This window comes from Eucalyptus grandis, chromosome 9 (assembly GCF_016545825.1).
Source record: "Eucalyptus grandis isolate ANBG69807.140 chromosome 9, ASM1654582v1, whole genome shotgun sequence".
Taxonomy (NCBI): Eukaryota; Viridiplantae; Streptophyta; class Magnoliopsida; order Myrtales; family Myrtaceae; genus Eucalyptus; species Eucalyptus grandis.
This window is the reverse complement of record NC_052620.1, coordinates 34582456-34597625: the sequence shown is the minus strand read 5'-3', so window position 1 is coordinate 34597625 and position 15170 is coordinate 34582456. Positions and strand designations below refer to the sequence as shown.

Below are 15170 nucleotides of genomic sequence, written 5' to 3'. Positions count from 1 at the left end.
AAAAGCAAATAAAAAACATGACCTGTGACCATAACATTTCATGTAGTGTTTTAATTGATAACCGAACACCGAATATATCAATTGATCAAGGCCTACAGCACATATTGAAGTAGATGGAGTGTATCAATAAATGCAGGCAACACATTACCGAGTACATCTTTTATGTAAATGGCCTTCTCGATCCGATGGCCTTCCAAGGTAACACTTTCGGGGAGGTAGAATGCAGATTCCCACCGACACAGCGCGGTGGCGGGTGACTGGGCCAATCGATGGGTCGTTTGTACGGCGACGAACGGCATCTTGCAGTACCTATTGATTCATCTTGCTAAACGCCGTTTCCAGAATCGACACCTAATGTGGTGCGTGCCGAAAAGGGGCGTAAAAAAGGCCCGATGTGCGCGTCATTGCGAGTGACGAAGGAAGAGGAGGAAGACGTGAGTAAAGTAGGAGTGTGTCAGAAAAGGAGGATGAAGATGACGAAGGCTAAGGAAGAACGAAGAAGCAGATCGTTTTCTTCTTCATTGATTGTAATTCTGTACATCTTTCGTGTATTTAATTACAAGGAAGAAAATAATAAAGGAAAGAGAAGAATTGCCTATCTTTTTCTATCCTAAAATACATTTATATTCCTATAATTACAAATCACAAAATCATATCTTCCAACACTCCCCCTCAAGCTGGTGGTCTGTATATGTCCAAGACGCCTAGCTTGTTTAGAAGATATGTATGTTGTTTTTGAAAAAGAGGTTTAGTGAATATGTCAGCAGGCTGTTCCGAAGTCCTGATTCCTCTTGTCTCAACAATTCCTTTTTGAATCTTTTCTCGAGTAAAGTGACAATCAACTTCTATATGCTTTGTCCTTTCATGTAGCACTGGATTTGCTGCAAGCTTGAGTGCTGAATCATTGTCACAGAAGAGTAAAGTTGGTCCTTTAACCGGAGCTCCGAGATCCAGAAGTAATCCCCTTAACCAGACTATTTCACAAACAGTCTTAGCCATAGATCGATATTCAGCTTCAGCCGATGATAAAGATACGGTAGACTGTTTCTTTGTCTTCCATGAAAGAAGTGATTCCCCAAATTTGATGCAGAAACCAGTAATAGACCTTCTACTCATAGGGCATGTGGCATAATCTGCATCGCAATAGGCCGTCATCTCCATGTTACACTTTCGAGAAAGAAGTATTCCCAAACCTGGACAAGTCTTTAAGTATCTCACAATCTTCAAGGCTGCGTTCATGTGGGACTGCTTTGGACTGTGCATAAACTGACTAAGAGTCTGAACAGCATAGCAAATATCTGGCCTAGTCATAGTGAGGTATATCAGTTTACCCACAAGTCTCTGGTATCCTGAGGGATCTTGTAATAACGGATCATCCGAAGAGAAGGATATACCAGTGTCATAGTCAACAGAAGTCAGTTTAGCATTTTGCTCAATAGGGATGATTGACGGTCTACAGCCTGATAATCCTGCTTCTGATATTATTTCCATCACAAATTTCCGTTGACTCAATGATATGCCCTGATCTGAGCGAGCTATTTCAATTCCAAGAAAATACTTAGGTGATCCTAAGTCTTTGATATGAAAAGTCAAATGCAGATGCTCTTTAAGTTTCTTTACAGCAGAATCATCATTTCCCATGATGAGAATGTCATCAACATAGATCATCAAGCAAATAAATGACATACCTTTTGTCCAAGTGAATAAGGCGTAATCATACTTGGATTGATTGAATCCAGCAGCCAAGAGTGCGCTGGTGAACTTAGCATACCATTGTCTGGAAGCTTGTTTCAATCCATAAAGAGATTTGCGGAGACGACATACCTTCGACTCCCCCTGTCTCCGTAATCCGGGTGGAAGCTCCATATATATTTCTTCATCCAGATCGCCATGTAAGAAGGCATTATGGACATCCATTTGATGCAATGGCCAGTCACGAAAAGCAGCAATAGACAGAAAAGTACGAACCGTGACATCTTTTGCTACAGGAGAAAAGGTTTCATGATAGTCGAAACCTTCTCGCTGGGTGAAGCCTTTTGCCACTAACCGAGCTTTGTATCTTTCCACAGAACCATCTGCCTTATATTTTATCTTATATACCCACTTACATCCAATGGGTTTGCGATGATCAGGCATTGAAACAACATCCCAGGTATGATTGTCTATCAATGCATGTAATTCTGATTCCATGGCCTTTCGCCAACGAGGATCATCTTTGGCTTCATTATAACTAGCAGGTTCTTGATCTTCAGAAATACGACTTATGCAACATAGATGTTCTGGTGTCAATCTATCAAAGGACACATAAGAGGAGATAGGGTAACGAGTACCTGATGATCTTGAAGAGCCACATATATAATCTTTCGTCCAAGTTGGTGGTCGAGAGATTCGATGAGAACGCCGCTGTGGCACTTGTGGTGTGGTGGATAATTCTTCAGTAATAGTGGTTTCTGAAGTATCCGCCAATTGTGCTGGTTCATCATGCAATGATCGATCTTCAATGGGATGTGCAATAGAGTCTTCGGCCATATTCATGAGAGGTGTTGGAGGTAGAATATCAATTGTTGGTGGAAGAGTAGGGATAATAAGTGCTTCTTCACATGATGAATCTTCTTCCAACAAGAATTGCTGATTTGTCTTTCCTTCTTCAGATAAAGTTGTTAAGGAAAAAGGAAAAATATCTTCATGAAACACAACATCCCTACTAATAAAGAAATTCCCTGTAGAAGGTGCATAGACCCGATATCCTTTTTGCAAAGTTGGATACCCCATAAAAATGCATTGAGAAGCTCGTGGCTCCATCTTATCTCTATGGTCCACTGTAGTGACATAGCACGAGACATCCAAAGACTCGAGATTGCTCAGATTCGGTTTTTTTCCATACAATAATTCAAAAGGGGTCTTTCCCTTTAAAATGCGTGATGGCATACGGTTGATCAAATATGCTGCAGTGATCACACAATCTCCCCAAAATTCTTCAGGGACGAAGCTTGAAATTTAAGTGCACGAGCTACTTCTAAAAGATGGCGATGTTTTCGCTCAACGATGCCATTTTGCTGAGGTGTATAAGTACAAGAACTCTCATGCAATATCCCATTTACAGTGAGCAAGGAAGCACATTCAGCATTAAAAAATTCTTTTCCATTATCAGTACGTATCCTACGAATGGATTTCTGAAATTGAGTCTTAGACAAGGAAATGAATGTCTTTAAGTGAAAAAAGACCTGACTTTTGGACTGCAGCAGAAAAATCCATGTGGCACGAGAGTAGTCATCCACAATTGTAAGAAAGAACCTAGACCCATCGTGATTTAAAGTATGATAGGGCCCCCAAACATCAACATGAATAAGAGAAAAGATATCATCTGCTCGAGAAGTGCTATTTTGGAAAGTAGCACGAGTTTGTTTAGCCATAGGACAAATAGGACATTTAGGGCAAGGAAAAGATGCACTGTGGCCCAATCGTTTATGATTAAGAAAATTGATGTCATTGATAGTAGCATTACAAAGAGACTTATTGAATGCAACAGGAGATAATTTAGATAGATGCGGAGAATCCAACCAAAAATATAGACCCTGGCTGACTCTACCCAAGCCCATCAGTCTCCCAGTCAAAGGGCCTGAAAGAAACATCTATCAAAATGGAAAAGGATGTGACATGAGTTTTCTTCACAGACTCGAGCAACTGAGATTAAGTTGAAATGGAAGTTGGGTACGTAGAGCACGTCTTTAAGAGTAATAAAAGAACTAAGCTTTACAGTCCCAGTCATTATAACTTTAGTGTCATTTCCATTTGGAAGTTGTACTGATATAGGAAAAGATAATTTTTTAATGTCTGAAAGTAAATTCCTATCACAGACTATGTGATCACTTGCACCAGAATCAATAATCCATGCATCCTTAGAAATTGAATTCATCAAACAATATGATGTACCTGTGAAGCTGCCTCCTTTATCAGAAGGATCCAATTTCTTCAAAGTGTCCATCAACTCATGATATTGTTCAGGAGTAATTGATTTTCCCATTTGTTGTCCCGAGACCTGAAAAACTGAGGAAAATTTCCCCTTTTCCTTTTCTCCTGGCTTTCCATGCAATTTCCAGCAATTCTCAATAGTATGGTGTGGGCGTTTACAGTAATCACAGTATAATTTACCTTTTCCCCGTGGCCCATTAATTTTTGTATTTGAATTGGGCCTAAAGGCCTGTGCCGAAATCGGCCCATATGAGCCGTCGGACCCTCCTGGAAATGGGCTGCGCGAGCCTTCCAGCCCACTCGCGTTGATTGATCGCGGGCCGTCCGATCCGATCAAGTTGCTTCCTCGTGAGCCGTCGGATGGATTGAAGAAAATAGCACGGGAGCCGTCGGATGCTTTGGAGAGGACACCGCGTGAGCCATCCGATCCTATCGCCCCCTGGAGTGGCCACGAACCGTCCGATTGAGGGTGGGAGTAATCTCCATCGTCCATGCTCCTCCTTAAAAGGGATTTAGGGTTTTCGTTGTCAAAGAACAACCCTAGATCCGCCTCTCTCCTCCCCGAGTTTCTCTGTGATGAGCAAAAATGGGTCTTGGCCGCGAGAGCGATGCCGTCTCCTCCTCTGCCGTGGTCCGCCGATCCTTGTTGGCTCTCCTCCTGGACGGCGAGTTGATAGATACGGCCGAGACTCGGCAGGGGCTCCATGGTGAGTATGTGAGATCGGAATGACAGGTATGCTTCGTTGAGAATAAGGAGGAATCGTATCGCCTTTTCCCTCTCTCGCATCTGCCTGTATTGCTGTTGAATAATATCAGGCCAGTCGAATTTTTCTTCGGCTGCCTCCAACTCATTCCATAGACCGGAAAGCTTGTTGTATATTGTCGCGATGCTCATGTTCCCCTGTTTTAGATCGGAAATTTGTTGTGTGAGATGAAAAATTCTAACTTGGTCGAGTTTTCTGTACATCTCTCTTATGTTTTCCCACATCTTCTTCGGATCCTCCGTCGGGGGAAGTCCGGCCGCGACCTCGGGCGCGATGCAGTTTCCAATCCACGTTCTCACCAGTTGGCTGCATCTCCTCCAGAGCCGTGCCCTTCTCTCGTCGGATGGGATCGGGAAAGATCCGTCAATGAAAACTTCTTTATCTTTTGTTATGAGGGCTCGCCGGAATTCTCGTGACCAGCTTGAATAATTGTCTGCACCTGTCAATTGCTGACTTATGATTTTTAATTCTGGTCCGTCGCTGTTTGTTGTATACAACGGTTCCCCGGGTTCCGGCCGCCCACTGTTAGCGAGAATCTGATATGGGAAGAAACCTGGTGCAGGGGTCGGGTAAGGATTCGTTCCCTGACCCGAACCGCCAAAGCCGAATCCGTAATCCGCATTCTGAAAACCTGAATGGGAATTGGTTCTCTGACCCGATGTATTTGCTCCGCCCGTCTGCTCCGGGTCGATGCTAGGGTTTGCCCCATCATTGGTTGGCGGACCCTCTTCGACCCGCGCGCTGCTGTGGTAGCCAGGCGATGATGAGTTGGGAATAGGTCTAGGATACCATGGATACGGCATCCACTGGTAGGGGTGACCTGTGAATGGTTGCCCCGCAATTCCTTGAGCCTGATGTTGCCACTGCACGTGCGGATGTTGGCCCTGGATTTGTCTATGCTGTTCTGGTGCAGGGACTACGACGGACGAATCTTGATCTCCCAAGGCTCGTATCGAAGCTTTTGTCACGGATTGATCAACAGGAGGAGAGGTAAGATCTTGTGGTGTTGACATTGTAAATAAGAAGTTGATTCCTCTGTTAACCTCTTTTGCAGGTAAAGTTCCTTCAGGCAATCAAGAATTTTGATTCCTTTGGCAACGCTCTTCTGGAATTTTCAAAGTAGGTTTATGAGGCAATCGAAGCGGAAGCAAAAAATCAGAACCGGATTGGCTCTGATACCATGTCAGAAAAGGAGGATGAAGATGACGAAGGCTAAGGAAGAACGAAGAAGCAGATCGTTTTCTTCTTCATTGATTGTAATTCTGTACATCTTTCGTGTATTTAATTACAAGGAAGAAAATAATAAAGGAAAGAGAAGAATTGCCTATCTTTTTCTATCCTAAAATACATTTATATTCCTATAATTACAAATCACAAAATCATATCTTCCAACAGAGTGAATTTCACCTTTGCTGTGTAAGGCGGGAAGAGAGGAGAAACACGAACCCTTCCTCTTCTTGTGGGGATGATTATTTCCCTACTTCTGGCCACTTTTGACGTAGCGTAAGTCCCTAAGACGATAAACTTTCATGTGCCAATGTATGTATATATTAGCTTTCACCAGCAAAGGGTTTATTGGAGCTCGAGACTAAATTGAAAAAATTATCCAAAATATTTTAAACCTATTGTATTTTTGTCAATTCAGTCATAAAACTTTTCATTACTTGACAATTAAGTTCATCCAGTCAATTTTGATTAGAAAATACCGATATGGACACCGGCGGTGCCACTTAAGACTGCTAACACTAATGTGGACAATTTTTAATAATATTATAATATTGTATTATTTATTATTATTTTTTCCTTTTCCTTTTGGCTTTCTTCTTTTCCATTTATCGATGGCCGGCCACTAGTCGTAGGCGACAGTTGGTCATCGGCCATGGCTAGTCGATTAGCCTCACCCACCACAGGAGAGGCGTGGCCAAGCGAGGGCAAGCCCCAACGAGGAGAGCCCTCACCTAGGCACGGCCCGGTGAGGGTCGGCCTTGCCTAGGCTAAGGCCGCCTCACTAGGCATTAGTCAAGTGATGGTGATGCTAAGTGAGGCCACCCTGGCCTAGGTGAGGGCCGGCCTCGCTAGATTTGGTGAAGGGAGCCATCACTGAGGGTTGACCTTGCCCAGGCCAGATCTAGCGGAGCCAGCCCTTGCCCGGTTGGGCCTCACTTATGGCGGGTGAGGTTAGCCAACTAACCATGGCTAGTGGCTGACCACCAGTAAAAGGAAAAGAAGAAAGTCAAAAGGAAAAGAAGAAGAAGAAAATTCAAAGAATTCAAAAAATATCAACATATTATTAAAAATTTATCACATTAGTGCCGGTGGTCTTACATGGCATTGCCAGCTTCCACATCAGTATTTTTCAAGTCAAAATTTATTGGATGGACTCAATTGACAAGAAGTAAAAATGTTTAAATTTGAATTGAAAAAATTAAAAGGTTTATGATTGAATTAGTAAAAGTACAATAAGTTTAGAATTTTTTGGGAGTCTAAGTAAATTTGACTCGTCAACTAACAAAAGAGATTTGCTATTCATCATCATCATCTACAGAAGCAAAAATCAATTGGAGAAGGGTGGATGTTGGTGGTGGGTGGTCATAATGGTAAATGGTGGTGGACTGTCGTCTTCTTAGTGTTTTTACGTTTTAAATGCAGATTGAAGGATGATATAAAGTTCTTCTCCACGATTGACTTGATGAATTCTCTACCAAGTAAGTTATAGAAGGAAGAAAAGGCCGGGGGACCAACTTAGAAGTATACCCACCTGAGCTGAGCTTGTTCATACTCTCGGAGCAACGCTTTATCAAATAGCGTTGCGTGAATTTTTTGTGCACTATAGTTCAGAGTGGCAAAATGGGTCAGTGACTCACATTTTAACTTACATTTAAGAGAATGGGTAGAAAATGGGTTAACTGAAGCTTGAATATGGGTTTGAAATGGATTTGTTATAATAGAGCCTATTTGAAAAATGAGTTATAAATGAGCTTATATCCAGACCCATTTTTAACCAATTAATAACTCAATTTTTTTGTGGGCTATAGTCTATAGTGATTGACCATTAATTGGTGATAATTTGTAGTGGGGAAAATTTCAAAAGAGCTCCTGAAGTGGGGCAGTTTTCGCCAAATAACTCAGAGAGCGGCGTACGTCATAAAGAAGCCGCTGAAGTAGGTGACTCCACCTCAATTGATCCCCTAAGGTCACCGACCGCACGAATCTTTTCCGGACGATGGCCACATCCTTCTCACATGCCATTTTCCGGGGCATTGACCGGGGCATTTTCGTTTGAAATCTTCAAAACCTACACCAAATTTCCCAAATTTGATCCTGAAATTTCCTTGAATCCCTACCATAATTCCCAATCGAAAGTAAATTATTGATTCGGGTTCTCTGAGATCGTGCTCAGCTAGAATTTTTCATCGCCCCACACTACCAAAAGCAACATTAATCACATTCTCAAACCCGGTGCTTCGAGTAAGAAGTTATCCTTACATTGTCCTCGTGTTTTTCATTTTTTCATTATTTGTATATATATATATCGTTTTGTATTTTATATTAAGAAAAATTATAAAAGAACTCACTATTACGATTGTACACCATGATATACAGGTCCATCTATGAATCTTTAAGAATATAGTTCATATCTTTCTTTTCCTGAACAACTAGAAAATAATCTTCTTATAAAGGGAAATTGTGACAACCATTCTAAATATATAAACTATTAAAAATATATGCAATTTAATATTTAAATACTCTAATAACTTCAATTCAACAAGAAGCGACTGCAGCAGAAACACTTCATTGCACATTCATCTTGATAATTCATTACAATGGATTTTGAAAGAGAAGATGAATCCTGAGAGAGACTCCCTCTCCATTCCGTTTTCCCCCCTCGAAACACACGATACCTTAGATCAAACGATCCTTTCTTTGCTTTATTGTTTTATACCTTAACATGCATCTTAGACAGTATTCATCCCTAATTTTGAACGTGGAAACAGGCTCCATCAGGTAAATGACTTCACTCGTTTCTTTATTCATTCACGATAGCGGTGCCATGAAAATACTTCACGAGCAGCTTCATTCAGCTCCCTGGTCTCATGGCGCTTCCGGTGGGAGAAAGCATGTTTTACCTGGGATACACCCTGGCGGATATTGTGAGCACGGTGCCACTCTGATCTTTGGGCATGGCGTACCTGAATGTAGAAGATTCATCTTATATCTTCATCCGTAACACATCTGTGTGAAATGAGAGAGAGAGAGAGAGAGAGAGAGAGAGAGAGAGAGAGAGAGAGAGAGAGAGAGAGAGAGAGAGAGAGAGAGAGAGAGAGAGAGAGAGAGAGAGACTGGTGAGTTCACCTTCCTGAAGGAGTGCTCGAGCTTCAATGGAAGGAAGGAAGAGAAGAGCGAGCAAGATGAAGAGAGCACAAACAAGAAGAAAAGCCTTCCTCATTATTTGTTTTGGGGAGGTATTTGGTAGTTTCGGCTTGGCACATTGTGTTTTCCATTTGGTGGCTATTTATAATGTTTTTTCTCTGGAAAAAAAATGATAAAATATGAGTCTGTTTATGTAAATTTGCGTCTCCCCAATAGAGATTGTCTTTTTCTAATAAACATGCCCGGTTGATCCTATGTGGTACATGAGATAAATAAATTTCCACATAAATGATATTCTGTATTTTCCATGAACCAAGCAAATGATTTTAATTAAAATGATGGTAGAGGAAGGAGGAAAAAAGAGAAATTAAGAAAATTTATACAATCTTTACGCATTGATTTGAACGGACAGGAATTAAGTATTAAATAAACAAGCAATATAATAGCCATAGCCACAAGCACAAAATATAACGCCTAGTGACTTTGTCATAGGATTATGGTGCATATAATTGACATCATGATGAATAGATAAAGTTCTAAGTCGAATAAAATATAGGCCACATGTGTCAATATCAGATAGATACATCATCTATAAATGCCAAATTCAATCGGCTCAAAAGTCATTGCGAATTGCTTGTACGTTTGACATAAAAGTCCTAACTATTAGGTGACCAGAACCATACGGCATCAAGATCGGTCTTAGTCTTAAAGCAACTCCAAATAAATTTTCTGGGTTTGCTATCATTTGCATAAACCCAAGGCGGAAGAGATTCTACTGAGGTGGAGAAAGAAATATTGTCGCTAACACTGTAATTTTTTTTTTTTTTTTTGGTAGAGAAGGACATACTTCGTGCCAACATAGCCAGAATTTACGGTATACAATTTGAATTTCAGAAAATTTATATGTGCGATGTACATATCAATATTTTCGTGTGAGGCTTTCTTCATACAAATCCGTTCAGGGCGCAGTAAGAGGAGATTTGCTGACTCCTCACAAGAAGGTGAAGATTTCGAAGTGGGCGAACACTTGGCCTAGCAGGCGAACATGCCAGGCGTTTCAGTAGCTTTGGATTTGAAAATTTTTCAAAGTGCATGAGCTGTAGAATTCAAATTAGGTACAAATAAACGACAATCAACCAAACAAGCTCTAAGGCACGTGGAGTTGATTTTTTTTTTTTTTCGCAATACAGAGTTTTTGAACTTTTCCGCTCAATTAATCCTGTCAGAGGTCCGTAATATTGCAACAAATCTTGTCATTAGGTTACCAACTTCCTTAATCTTCCATTAAAGAAATGATAGAAAGAAGAATGCTGGTCCAATTATCATATTTCCCTAGAAACTTCCACATTTTGTCTTCACAAAGCCTTCAGTTTTGACCTTAATCGCTTCCTAATTCCAATCCATTCGACGGAAAGACTCTTAGTCCTTGATAGGACTTCCCCAAGTCAACAAGCACCATTATCTTCCACAAGTCATTTCTATGGATCTATCTTGGCTGTGATAATGAGCGACCAATTTGACACCACCAATAAGTGATCGACAAGTGTCCTTGAAATACCTGACAGGAAACGTAGCTCCATTGAAGGCGGTCGGGGTGGCCCCAGTCGAAGCCTCCTTCTTGAACAAGCTAACTTCACTGGAGAAGATGACGGTATGATAACTGTGAGATTTTGTGGATCAATACTTTCAAGACAGGTCATATATGCCCATGCATGCATGAGCCATAGCTGCTTTAAAAACATCTCTCTCTCTCTCTCTCTTCATATATTATTGATTTAAGAATCATAGGGCCAATTCAAGTCACAAATTCAAACGCCTCAACTCGTTATTTGTGAGTTTGGTTGACTCTGTAGGATCCAGACTGCACATCAATAAGATGCTTCATAGTGTTGCTCCCAACGCATTTCCACCGTCAGATGTATGAAACTCTAATAATATTAAATAAAAAAAAGGGTTTTCTAGATCAAGCGGTTGAAATGCACACTTGGAGCGCAATACTGCTAGAATGTTAGTGATGATGCAATGAGATGGTATTTGGGTGGAGTTTACTATGATCCACGAAGTTTTCATTCTTGCTGAAATCCGAAATTCATGAAAAGTCGTGATTAAACAATTTTTAAATTTCTTTTTTAATAGATGTTAGCTTTCTAGACTTGGAAGTTAACTGTTATATCTAATTGAATCATTGTGTCTGCTCACAAAACACATTGGTTCATCTTTCTTATATAAACATAGGATTAAGTGGTTCTACATGCATTGTAGGATTATGTGCGTTCTAATAGGCCCACGTCATCCAATGGGTTCATCCAAGACTTGCTGTTACAGAGGAACATCAAGACGAGCCTACTCTTCGGTCATGCAGAAATGAAGTCAACGAAGGATGGTCGGTTGAATGATGCTTTCATTCTCTTCCACATTTTATGCTGGGGAAAAAAACTATTTAAGATCCAGACGGACTTCACATTGACCATTTTCTAGCAATATTAGCAGAATGATCTGGCTCTTTTGTCATTGGTTTTGTTCTATAGAATCAGAACTGAATGAGAAAGCTTGCCCTGAAACATTGAGAACCTCTTTTTGTTGTGGTTGATTTCTCTCAAATGAAATGCAAATTTATCTGCTTCGTTTGATTGGTATTGGGTGATGTAAAGCCAATCATATGCTAAGCCGGTATGGGTTTCAATGAATGTCTGCTGCCATTTCTGGGAGATTTCTTTCCTGTTATTAACTTCTTGTTCAAGCTGGAAAGTCCTAAATCGACCACGCTCAATTTTGGTTAGAGCACAAATATGTTAAACTTGCAACTTTTACTAGATGACTCTGTAATTGGAAGGATCATATTTATCTCGCTCTCGTTTGACTAGAGGATTTCTTGGGCTGGAAAATTTTTGTAGCATAGTTTATACTCTTTACTTTTTAGTAATAAATGCTGCAGATTGCCGTATTTTTCATACCCTTCCACACAGCCACACCTATTTGTTCTTAAACTAAGCTAAGAAAAGAAAAAGTCACGGTGAAAACAGAGTTGAGACAGATACTTCTCAATCCTTGGGGAAGCTCTTGCCTTCTGCAAAATCACTGGTGAGCAAGAGATTCAGAACTCCTGGAAGCTACTTTCATAATCATTAGACCAGCATTTGATTGCACATACACCTAGATAATTCATCACATTGTAACTAGAGAGAAGATGAACCCTGAGACAAGCTGTGTCTTTGTTACTTCTTTCTTTAAAAAGACACGATACCTAAACTAGACGAGTCTGTCATTTCTTTATTGTTTCGTACCTCAAAATGCATCGTCTACATAGTGTTCATCCTTAATTTGTTTTTAGGCGTGGAAGCAAGGCGCCATCAAGTGATTGAGGGCATGGTACAAGAAGAAAGGCCTTCCTCATTCTTAATATAGAAGAGGTATTTGGTATTTTTGGTTTGGCTTATTTGGCTTTCCAGTGGATGGTTATTTATAATGTCTATCTCCGGTGAAAGCAACAAATTATGAATTTTATTATGTCTAAGTTGTATCATCTGGAGAGACTGTCTTTTATAGTAAAAAATCCCGGTTGATCTCATGAACCATGCTCACTGCGAAAATAACAGATGATTTTAATGAAAATGCTGGGAGAGGAAGGGGGAGAAAAGAGAAATTAAGGAAATTTATATGATCTTTATCATACACAAAGTATTGTAGACATGTAATAGTTAGTGCACAGATGAGCTATGTAATAGCTATCACCACAAGCACAATATATAGCACTTAAAGATTACGTTATAGAACTATGATGCAAATAATAGACATTACCATAACTAAGCGCCCCATTATCATCATCATAGGCTGGTTGACACCAAGTCATTACAAGTCAATACACAGAAAGTGAACCTTTCAAGCATAGGCCACCAAGTCAATTGACGAAAGAGATATTCTAAGTCTTCCATTATAATAGATACATCATCTTCAAATGCCCACTCAATTGCCTCCGACGTGCAGTACGAAATGGGCTGCGAAATGGGGTGTGACGTAAGTGTACAGCCATCAAGTCATGGATCAGTGTGAAGCATGTACACTCTGGAAAAATTCTTGGATGAACCCGTTGCATGTAAGCCCGATCACATGCATGCATCGTCGGATGAAGTAGACTATGTGGAATCCAAAGGATCCTACGGTATATCTATTTTGGACTCATAGGTTATGAGTTCGCCTGAGACCTATTTGCAACAAACCTGCTGGGCATCGTAGTAGCTTTGGATTTGAAAATTTTTCAATGTGCATGAGTTGCAAAATTTCGATAAAGAACGAATTATAAGTTGACAATCTATCGAAGAAGCTCTAAGGCATACGGAGTTGATTTTTCTTTATCAAAGTACAGAGTATTTGAACTTTTCCGGTCAATTAATCCCCATATATGTCCGTGATATCGTCACAAATATTAAAGAGACAACAGAAAGACGAATGATCCATTTATCATGTTACCTACAAGTTTCCAGCATTTTGTCTTCACAAAGCCTTCAAGTTTGACCCTAATAGCTACCTAATTCCAGTCCAATTAATGAAAAGACACTTGGGATGCGTTTATTTCGTAAAAAATGAATGATTCGAAAAATATTTTTAGAAAAGTAATTGTTTTAGAAAAATTAGTAAATGAAAAATATTTTCATCATCAATATCAATCAATGCTTAACTATTTTCGTAGGAAATGAAAAAAAAAATCCATTCATCTTTTTTCTAGATGATCTAAGCAATTATTTATTTGAAAAATATTTTTCAAATTGCTCATTTTCCGCAAAACGAACCCATCTAATCAGCCATAGGACTTCCAACAGCTACTCAACTTTTTCTCAGGCAGTTACAATGCTTGCAACAGGATGAACTTAACTAGGCTGCAAATGGCATTAGTTTCACCATGAGATTAGCATGTTGCTTTCACTAGCCATTGGATGCTCGATATGGACATAATATCTTGTGCAGTGTCGTCAATTCACTTGGCACTATATCAACGTAATTGAGGGTGTGTAGAGAGCTTATCTCAATTGACTTAATTCTAGTCAGTTGACGAAAGGGAGGTTTTAAGTCATCCACTATAGGCCCTATTAGAATCTGATAGGTACATCATCTTGCAATGCCCACTCAATTTTCTCCGTAAGTGCGCTGGCAAAATTGGGTGTCACGTAAGCGTCCAACCATCAAGTATGTAAATAATATAGCCCGACTTACATGCATCGTAGGATTATGTGGGTTCCACTCGGCGCGCCTCATCCAACGATAGATGCATGCGAGCTGGGCTCAGGTTCACCGCGTTAATCCAAAACTTGCTCGTACAGAGGAATATCAAGATGAGTCTACTGTTCAGTCATGCGAAGGAAATGAAGTAAATGAAGGATGGTCAGTTGGATGATGCTTTCATTCTCTTGCACGTTTATGCTGGGGTATATGCTGTTTAAGATCCAGACGGACTTCACATTGGCCATTTTCTGGCAAGGAATGGTCTGGCTCTTTTGACATTGGTTTTGTTCTATGAAATCAGAACTGAATGAGAAAGCTTGCCCTGAAACATTGAGAACCTCTTTTTGTTGCGGTTGATTTCTCTCAAATGCAATGCAAATTTATCTGCTTCGTTTAACTAGTATAGGTTGATGTGAAGCCAATTATATGCCAAGTTGTTATCGGTTTCGAAGAAAGTCTGCTGCCATTTCTGCGAGAGTTCTTTTCTGTTATTAACTTCTTGAAGCTGGAAAGTCCTCAATTGACCAAGCTCAATTTTGGTTAGAACACAAAGATGTTGAACTTGCACCTTATACTATATGACTGTGATTGGAAGGATCATATCTATGTTGCTTCGATTTTACTGGACGATTTCTCGGACTGGAAAATTTTTGTATCATAGTTTATACTCTTTACTCTTTAGCGATGAATGCTACAGATGGCCTTATTAATCATTCCCTTCCAAACAGCCACACCTATTTGTTTTCAAAATAAGCTAAGATATGAAAAATTCGTGGTGAAAACGGAAATGAGACAGATACTTCTCCATCCTCGATGATGAAAATCACAGGCAGGGAAGAAATCCAG

At 40.1% G+C, this 15170-nt stretch overlaps 1 long non-coding RNA gene across 1 annotated transcript; it reads right to left on the bottom strand.

The window, feature by feature from the left end:
* Nucleotides 1-8492: 8492 nt before the first annotated feature.
* Nucleotides 8493-9240, bottom strand: LOC104419496. The gene is made up of 2 exons (XR_720821.3): nt 9090-9240; nt 8493-8926 (listed from the first exon to the last, which is right to left on the bottom strand). It is a non-coding gene; the product is annotated as an uncharacterized LOC104419496 (long non-coding RNA).
* Between the last annotated feature and the right edge of the window lie 5930 nt (nt 9241-15170).